The sequence below is a fragment of the Egretta garzetta genome, unplaced genomic scaffold, assembly GCF_000687185.1.
Source record: "Egretta garzetta isolate BGI_Z169 unplaced genomic scaffold, ASM68718v1 scaffold844, whole genome shotgun sequence".
Lineage (NCBI taxonomy): Eukaryota > Metazoa > Chordata > Aves > Pelecaniformes > Ardeidae > Egretta > Egretta garzetta.
In genome coordinates this window covers 4,819-14,945 of record NW_009259559.1, presented here as the reverse complement: position 1 = coordinate 14,945, position 10,127 = coordinate 4,819, and the positions used below count along the sequence as shown (strand labels likewise).

Below are 10,127 nucleotides of genomic sequence, written 5' to 3'. Positions count from 1 at the left end.
AGTCACACTTTGAAAAAAATTCATGAGGAGAGATCCATTAGACAAACAAGGCAGGTAAATATAGTAACAGTCTGAAATAAAAGCAAGTCAGGCCAGATCTGCTGTATTATCCCGGCCTTAACAGGTTGAGTTTTAATCAGTTGTTTCGTAGTTTCAGGTTTCTTTTTCAGACCACCCCCTAGCACTTGGCAGCAAGGCTATAGCTGCTAGACTGTAGATACGCTGCAGCCCTTCTCAATGTGACAGAATAAATACGTTGTCTCCCACTTTGCCTGTCTTTCCCCATCTGCACCTCTTATCTTCAGCTATACTCTCCAGAGCAGGCACCACATGCAGTCTGTTCCTTCCAATACACAGTATGATAGAAGAGGGGGCATCACCGGAAAAATACATTATATCAAAGAATATATTTTATGTGATGACAATGGGTGTATTGCAAATTTAAGCTATGTTATGCCAAGGAATGTGTGTTAATTGTATTACAAAGTAAAATTAGGCAATGCAAAATTACTGGAAAAAATTCTTAATTATTTTGTTATTGCTGTGCTTGCCAGAATCACTTGCATACAACATAAGAAACCAATTCTAAACTAATTTTGAGCAGAAACTTTCTTCTGTAATTGCAGAACACTGTCCAATAAGCAAGAAGGAAAAAACCACATACTTTAAACCACAGGAATTCTTAGTGAAATGGATGAAAGGATAATTAATAAGCAACATGTTAAATTTTGTTTCTAATGTATCGATACACACACATAGCACAGCTACTTCACTTTAGATTCTGCAAGCCTCTCCTTAATTCTCAGTATAGCTTTAAAAAGTAAAATCATGCCCCTAACATCAAAAAAGCGATCAAGTATACAAACTCTACTTCTATCCCTTTAATCTAACTGCTCCACCAAAACCCTGAGAAGACTCATTGTAAGTGTTCTTCCTTACTGCAGTAAAGTATTTAAATGATTACAAATTCACCATATAAGGACCAAAGCTAGATGCAAAAAGGCTTTTTCCTTTAGTATGCATGGGGAACATAGGCTATGCCTAAATGATCAGCCAGTTGTGCTCCAGATGCTGAACTCGCACTAATCAGCACCCACAGAGAGAGCTGTTGTCCCATATTCCACTTATTTCTTTCTTCACCAAGGAATGCACACATGCATGGGCACTTAGCATTGAAATGGAGTGAAGTAATACCAGGACAACTTATAAAGTCTGTCTTTACTGACTGTCAGCAGACACCTGCCTGATTCATCTTATTTTCTGAAAGTGGCTTAAGGCAAGCTTTTTATTTTTAAGAGACTATCTTACATGCACAAAATAAATACTCCAGCGGTGACTTAAGCTAACCTGCTTGACTTTGAGGACTGCTAATCCACTTCAGTACAGGCAGGTAAGCACCGCACAGCTGAGAAGTGACGCCGCCTTAAATCACTTCTTAGCTTTGACTCACCACGCAAGAACTTTGACTTTATAAAGAAGCAAACTTGAGACACATTATTTGAGGCCACTACTGAAGTTTCCTTCTTGACTACAAGGTCAAATTCGTACATGTAAGAGCATGCCAGAGAGCTTGAGATGGGGATACAGAAAGCCTTCTGACACCATGTGGACTTGCAGCTAACCTGACCACACGGAACGAGAGTATCTAAAGGGCAGTGATACTGAAGGATCACTTAGCAACACAGTAACTTCACTAAGAAACTACAATAATCAAAAGCAACTGCTTAACAGAATGTAATTGCCAACAGAAGAAAGGAAGATGTTTTGAGGTTGTAGAAGAGGGGGAAAAAAATGGACACCCATTTCCTACAACCTGAAACATGGTAAGCGTGCCCAAGTCTGCCATGTTTCGGTCGACACTATGGGAAAACTCACCTGTCTAGGTCTGCAGACAAGTCTGTACCATCTTAATGATTAGGGGCAGGGGAAGATGTTTGTTTTTTTTTTTTTTAATCTATATGTACATTTAGCTTTTAAAGTAACAACAAAAAAAATTGTAGAGGTCCGTGACGTATATTTATTCAAATTGATGTAACTTCTTGAGATGTCTTTCACAAAACAGTTCCTCCCTCCCCCCCACTCCCCCCAACTTCCACCTTCAGAAAACAGACATTCACTCAGGATTATTTAAACTTGGAAAAATGCAAGTGTTTTCTTTGAAAAAAAATATCTATTGTTACAGCAAAACCTTGGGTTTCCTTTCAAGCAAGATCATATGATTATGCGTTTATATTTTACTTTCCGCAGGAATTTACACACCCCCCATTTGCATCCTGTTATTCATTTAGCGTTTCCCTTTACTTCAGCATGCTGCGTTAATAAACTGGACCTGCTGGCTCAGTCTAGGCACTCAAGGTGACAATCAGTGCTCACTCTTGCATTTGTCAGATTTATTCTGTAGGGCTTTCCGCATATATTTAACTACACAAAACATTCCTTCAAAAAAGCAGTTCTGTGAGAAGCACTGCGTAGACAGATTGTGAAACTCTAACCTAGGGGTTTTCAGGGCATTTTGGTTAATTCTGTACTTCAAAGCACTAATTTATCTTTTGGAGGGTAAGTTTCAACTGAAATATATTCCATGTTATTTAACTACATTAAAATAGTATAAAAGATTTTATTTTCAATACAGGACCTATCATAGCCGTAGATCAGTTACTCTTATTTATCTTCCCTTTAGTCATTGACGTTAGCCTTTAAACACCTTCAGATAGATACTGATTGCTAACCTGATTTGTGGTCCTACAGTTCAAAGGCCTGAGAAGCAGCAAAAAGTCTTTTTCTACTAAAAAAAGGTTAAGACAGCTTCTACTGAAGCTATTCTATCTGAAGTTATAAATTAAAATTGCTTCACCTTAAACTGTTCAAAATGTCTTGCACAAGAGAAGCAACATCAAAGTATGTATCTTTTCACATTTACCAGGCTTTTTTTATCTTATGGAGACTATAAGAAAAACATTATGCTGTAATGCACCTACTATATGCACTCATTTGTTGCTTGAAAAGTCCTTTCCTACGAGGCAAGTCAAAATTCGGCTACTTAATTAATTTAACACAATTAAACACCCTACATTTTACAGTTGTGGTCCAGTATGGCAGTAGTAGCTGCGTATGTTTGTCTGATGTGGATACCATCCTAATAGTATGCTACCAAGTTGAAAACACAGGTTAAGTTTGCTTCAGATCTGGATCCACAGTAGTTAAATTGCAACTTGAAATGCAAATATAACTTCTCTGCCCCTGACACACATCTAATTCATCACCGCTCTAAATGGCTGAAAGCTACCTTCGTGTTCAAATTAGAAACAAGCAACTGATGTAAATTTTGGTGCAAAGTGATTCTGGCTGTCTCTTTACAGCTAAAGCCGTGAAATGTTTTCCTATACAGAAATCATAGCCTTAAACTCCTTTATTCTAGGGCCTTCAAGTGCAAATTGTCAGGGGGAAGGGGAAGAAACAAAAATCAAGCACTTCCATTCCATGAGAAATTGAGATTTGCCATTATCACTCTATCCCAAGCAAGGCAAAAAAACTTTGTAATCTTGTATTTGTTTCAGAATACATTTTTTTTAAAAAAAGTTTCATTGAGACCAGAACTTCCTCTTCAATTCACCAGAGAGCACAGACAAGCCAAATCATTTGCTTTACAGCAGTCAACCTGAGATAACGTCTCACAAAGACTTTGATGAAACTGATGTGCCTTTCATCTCATTGGCAGCAAGTATTTTCATTTGAAAAAAAACACTGCTAGAAATATTTGACCAACTCTGGCCTTGAGTAGATGCCATACTAAGAACTATCCTGAACAAGCACAGAAATCAAGACACTTGCATATATTCTTCAAGCAGTAACACACAGGGTATAAATTTATGAACATTACTAAACTGAAACCACTAGAAACAATAAATGAAAATAAATGTTCTGTATTCCTGCAGGAAAGAGTTGAGTGGAACTATCTTAGGCAGTTGGGTTTCTTCAGTCTTTTCATGGTATGGAGTGACTATCAAGAGGCTGAAACACTGAATCTTAAACTGATGAGGACAGAGGTTATTTTAACGTCCAAAAAATTTAGTAAAAATAAAACCCAACATTGCAATTTAATATCAACTCCATTGCAAGCAAGATTCCTTAGCTACAGCTGATCAATATAATTTCATCTTCAGTATAATGTCGTAAAACTTCACTGACTGATTAAAAAAAAAAAGGGACGATTATTTAAATAAAAGCTCCCTGCTGTATTCCAGCAATGAAAAGGACCAGGCTATTTCTGCCTTTGAAGCAACTGGCATAAAGCCAGCCATTGCATCTCACCCTACAGAACAACTTGGGTAGAAAAGGAGAGGGGTAGGACTCCTTGACCAGCTCAGAGATGGTGTAAGAGAAGACATGCTTCTGGCCTGATTACTACTCCGAGCGCTGACGTATTACCCTTGCCAGGGCCGGGGCCAGGAAAAACCTGCCCACACAACTGGAGAACCTTAGCTGTCATCTTAATGCAGATTAATCAGGGCTTGAACACAGAAAGACTTTGCCTCTATTTCTTTACAAGTCACCTTTGCAATAACCTATAGGAAGGGGCACTAGCAATTACTTTATGTCAAAACAAAGTCATTTTTGATGCATCATTAATCAAAACATGCAGCTGATGGGAACTCGTATGGCATGTTTTGAACAGTAATGGTTTTATGAAGGCGATTTTCAGAGGAGAAGAAGAAAGAAACCTCTTCAGTATCTTTGAAAGTCTAAGGAAAAGGACGGAAGACTCATTAAGGGCAATGTTACTTCCAAATGCAAAGCTTTGAAAGACTGGTGATTTAAGTGAAATATAAGTAGTTACATTTGGTTTACAAGAAACTGGAAAGCTTACTTTATAAAGCTACCTTGTATATAGCCACACAACTGGATGTTCCATTAAAATACAGATAAATTCACAGTTTTAAGTACTTAAACAGCTGAAATCAACATACAGTATGAACAGAATTTTATAAGCAGTACAAAACCAAATAAATTCCCAACCCTTACCGTCAAAAAAACTTTTGGCTCTCAGGTAACTGACGCTAAGCCTAAGCACAGACAGCTTATCCAATTTGGCGATAACATCTTGAGGGAAAGGCAGAAGGCTAGCCAAGCGGTCCAGCTCTGCATTCAAGCGGTCCCTGTGCCTCTTGGATGGATTGGACTTGACTCCTTCAGCTGGGGATGGCTTTACTCTGTGGTAAAAAAACCAAATACAATACAAATGTAAGTACCTTCCCAAAATGAAGGTAAATATTTGCCAAACCCAACATTACAAATTGTCTTTTAAACTTCAACAAGCAAAATGTTTTTCCCATGTGACTTCTGTTTCCCATTGGAAAAAAAAAAAAAAAAAAAGGAATTAATGTAAGATGGTTTAACCCCCCCACACACAATACACAAACTGTTAAATGAAGGAGTTAGAGCTACAATGGCTATTTGAACACGTAATGAACATTTGAAACCTTTGAGATTCAGTGTTTTTTATAAAAAGCTTCCTACACTTTCATTCAAATGTCACTTATTCTTCCATATGTTCATATGACAAATAATTCAATAACTTTTAGTAATATTTGCGTACAAGTGCATTTGACAGTACACTTTTCCACTTCAATTACAATTTTTCACAGGTGTCCTTAATTTTTGTCAATGTTTGAAACAGGCTATTTTCAACCGAATACAACAAAAATTTTAGTAACTTGCTAGACAAGAAGGCATCCAAAACTGCACAAGAAAACAAGAGATACAGCTCAGTCAGCAAGTAAAATCTTTGTAGCAAACACCATTGAGCTCATCCTTTAAGCCACCTCTCAGCTGAAGGCATTTCATTTGAATATGGCATGACAAAGACATGCCTTTGTACCTTACAAAGTACAATTTAAAAAGCTTTCTGTTATGAATTACTTAATAAACTTCTTGTAAACTTGCTATTTTCCATTCCTATTCACCCTGAGCTCCAATTCCAGATAGCTGGATACTCACACCTTCCCACATACGCAGCAGGAACAGGTTTAAACCCCTACTCATTTGTATTATAATTAGTCATTACAAGCCAATACTGAAACCAAATAATTTATCTGCAGAAGTCATAGGAGATTTTATGATATTTATTAAACAGTTTTCTAATTAAAGAGTGATTCATTCTCACTTTTCCAGTATTGCAGTTATACTTGAGATCTTCAGCAGTTACCAATTTGTGCTGCTCTCATAGAAATGTTGGTTCTGCAAGATGTATCACCCATGAAAATACTGAGCATAAAGACTTTCAGCAGTTAATTTCTTCAGTATCTCATTTAGTCTGCTTCCAAGTTTCATCCTTAGATCAATTTTATGATGAGAAATTGCAAAAGATCCAATAGTTATTATTGCCACTGCTGAAAGTAAACCATACTGAAAAATAATTTCATCTTGTATTTCCAGTCAAATAAGCAGTGATAGAGTGGACATTCCTATTCTTAGCTTGTCTTTACTTTATGTTTCAACTACACTTCTTGTTAGTTTAAATTCAAGCCCTTCTCTTTACCGGCATTGTTTATTCAAGTGTCACTTGTCAAAAACTTGCACTTAAGTTAGGCTGCCTGTTCCCTAGCCCTACGGCCACCCTTTTGCGCATTAAAGGAGGCACGCTCCTTATGTGGAGCCTGGAAACTTGAAGATGCTGCAATACAAAATGCTGTTAACACACAGAAATATATATATCAGCAGCAACTACTTACTCCCCAGATGGATAAAGTTAACCTTGCTACAGGGTAAAGATTGTCTAGGGGACAGTTCTAGTAGAGCTTTATCCTAAAAACATTGGAAAAGTGGGGGAAAAGATGAATCGAGAAATAAGAAAACTCTCTCTCAAAAAAAAACATAGGTTCATCATCAACTGCAATGGATGACAAACTAAATATTTGGTTAGAGGTGTGCTTCTGTCATAAGCCCCGACTTTGAGACCTGCAGCTTACCATATCCCCAAGTGAATATTAAACTTAAAATAATTTAGTAAAGCGTTCCTCACAAGCATTCACTTGTACAAGCCATATGATTAACACAATTTAAATAAAACCCAAACAAAATAAAATTCAAAATCACCAAACTATACCAGTAACATTAAAAGTTACTTCATAAATATTTTTTATGTATTAAACTGCCATAAATGTAGAGCCAGAATAATAAATTCCAAACTTTAAGCAGATAACAGTTGTATAACAATCAGCAAACAGCTCACCACTATCAAATCAAACAGGTCTGCTTCCGAAGAGTGGAGGTCCCTCGGGAAACTGTCCAAAATATGCAATCTTTTCCAAATAAATCAGCTCTAAATACCAGACTTTTCTATTTTCACAACTGTCCTTCACTTTGCTTCAAATTTCTACAAGCAATTTGACGAGTAAGTTGAAACTATATGCAACTGTGCAGTTACCAAGTTGTTAGTTAGATCTAATCGGTTTTGCTTTACTTTCTAATGATTTATCTTTCTTTCTTCTAACTAGTTCAAAGCATAAGGATTTTCTAAATGTAGTATACAACATTTCTGATTATTAAGCTACCAGTATTTGCAGCATAAATCTTACCATGTTCTCTCCCTTCAAATCAAACATTGATTTTCCCTATTTTTCCTCTTTGCTACCCAACTAAAATCCATTATATAAAAATGGATCCTTCAGTGACGAAGGGAATAAGGGAGGAAATGCCGGGGGCATAAGTAGCAAGCTAAACCATTTTCCATCCACTTACGTAAACCCTTGATGCTAAAGACAGCTCTAGCTGCGTTGCAGAAAATTATCTTCAAGGAAAATTACGTGCTATGTCAAGACTAAATCCATGCATGTGTTTAATTTAAAAAAAATTAAAAAAGACTAAAGGAGGGAATGGATTTTAGGCTGATCTTTCAGTTCTTGATCTTTTGCCTTTCACAGGAAATTTGAATTCCCTAATTAAAGGCCAGAGGTCTCTGTACACTCTGTGCCTCCGAACAGAGCTACAATCCTTATCATCCAACAGCTGCAAGACAAGCAAGCACTTTTAATTCTTATTTTAACAATTCTAAAGGATTTGCCTTCATAACATTAGCTGGCTTAATTTCACAGGTCTGCTACAGACCACTTAGTCAGAAGTTTTCATTACACATGCTTACCATGTGTGCCTTCACAAGTACCTGAGTCTTAATTATTATCAAAAGGCCAAAATAAGTTTCAATATTTACATGCTATTTTGTATTGTTTTAAAGGGAAATTGAAGCAGTTCTTTGAGAAAATGAAAAGAAAGCACAAATTTATTTTGTTCATAATATGACAACAAAAACTTTGAAAAGAAGGAAAGAGCCCAACAACCAAGCACTGAAAAGCATGACACCTTATTAACAGGCCTGAAGTGTGAAACAAAGTCAGGAAATAAAGAAGGTGCAAGAAGAGCACTAAAGGTACAGCGACATGTTAAAAAACTATTCTGTTAAAAAAACCTGATTTTTAAGTTCATCAGAACTGTTTTATTGCTTGGGAAAAAAGGACATAAGGAAGAACATACATGTCACCTAGTTAATAGATTTAATCTTTTCAGCTACATATATTTTTCACCTCATATTTAATGGTACATGCAATAGCATGTTATTCTTATGTATATTATTTAATTCAATGAAGGTCAGGTATATGAAATGCACCATTTACCACTAAGCAAGTATTAGAATAGGTGGCATCCTCCAAAATTCTCTATTTAGCCACTGAAAAATACTTCTAAGCATTTACTCTTTTATTCCCCACACCAAATTTACGATTACTGAAAATTCAGCTGATGATTCCTTTGGAGGCAACAGCTATGACTCAGACTACCGACCTCTTCCATCAAAAGTTGTTGTCAGCCTATATTTAAAGGGCAAGAGAGCTTTTCCTGTGGCTCCTTCAGCAGGGAATGAAACCTGCAAAGATGTAGGTCACTGAAGGTATAAAGTTGTTTTTACTAAAAAAACCTCAAATCAGCAGCGTGCTACTTGTCTGATGCCGGGCAACTGTTTGTCCTCCAGTAGTGAACAGAATTTCAGTTTGCTCAGGTTGTTTTGGTGTATGATGGACTCCACCAGGTGACAGAGACAGCCAGAACACCAACCAAGAATGAAAGTTTCACATGCGGTTTTTACGTATTACATTTGTTTAAGATGACAAGCCACGGCTATTTGGAAAGAGAAAAAAAAAAAAAATGTTTCTATCTACTGACCATGTTATCTATGCATGTCTATCCCCATCTGCTGCAGATTCTCTTCCTAAAAAGTATGTTTGCAAGAAGCATTGACCAAAAACCAACCAACCAAAAAAAATCCCCACAAACCTTAACACCAGTGAATTTATTTTAAGTAGCAGCCTACATGTGACATACAGGTACCCCAAAACTGGCAAGGTAATACATTTATTCTACATATGGTAACAGCTTTACTGCCTCCATCTCAAATAAGAGGTGCAAACTGCTGTTTGTAGCAGTAGCTTTACACAAAGGAATGTTTCAATGATTGTTTTTCTTTTCTGATGAACTACCATTTTGAAAGCTTGTTCTGGCACTTCTTGTTTGTTTGCCTTGAAAGAATACATAAACAGTTTCATTTTTTAAATTAAAATATCTCGTTCTGAAATTTCTGGCTACTCATAATTAAGGATCAACCAGTCAAACATTTTTCTCTGGAGTATTTAATATCATAAATACATTTATGCTAACACAGAACAAAACCATATCACAATTTCTTATTTAGTCTGTTAAAGAAACATTCCATTATGCTTTTTGCACCTGCACAGTATGAAGTATTTAGACCTCCATTCCTTGCCTATAACATTTATGCAGTTATGCAAAACAAATCCTATCCAACCACTGAAAAAAAGAAAAACAAGGCAAATCAGAGCTAGTAGGCAGAAAAATATAAAAACTACAAGGTGGAGCTACATTTATGTAAAATCCTCCACCCAATGTTAGAATCTGTCTATAGTAAACCCCACTTCCATAAAATTTGCATTTTATCCTTCCTACTATAATACTAGTATATTAATTCAGCAGTCCAGTTAATCGCTAGAGAAAAGGAATTCAAGATTTAAAAAAAAAAAAAAAAAAAAAAAGAAAAAAAAAAAAACAGGGGCCCACCAATG

The 10,127-nt window shown here is 36.3% G+C and overlaps 1 protein-coding gene across 1 annotated transcript in view; it reads right to left on the bottom strand.

Moving 5' to 3' along the window:
• Positions 1–5,203, bottom strand: part of AHR (aryl hydrocarbon receptor) — a 55,148-nt gene extending 49,945 nt beyond the window's left edge. Inside the window, exon 1 of the mRNA XM_009637686.2 lies at positions 5,023–5,203. The gene's annotated coding sequence lies outside the window, so the exon portion shown is untranslated. The remainder of the gene's footprint in view (positions 1–5,022) is intronic.
• Positions 5,204–10,127: the final 4,924 nt, after the last annotated feature.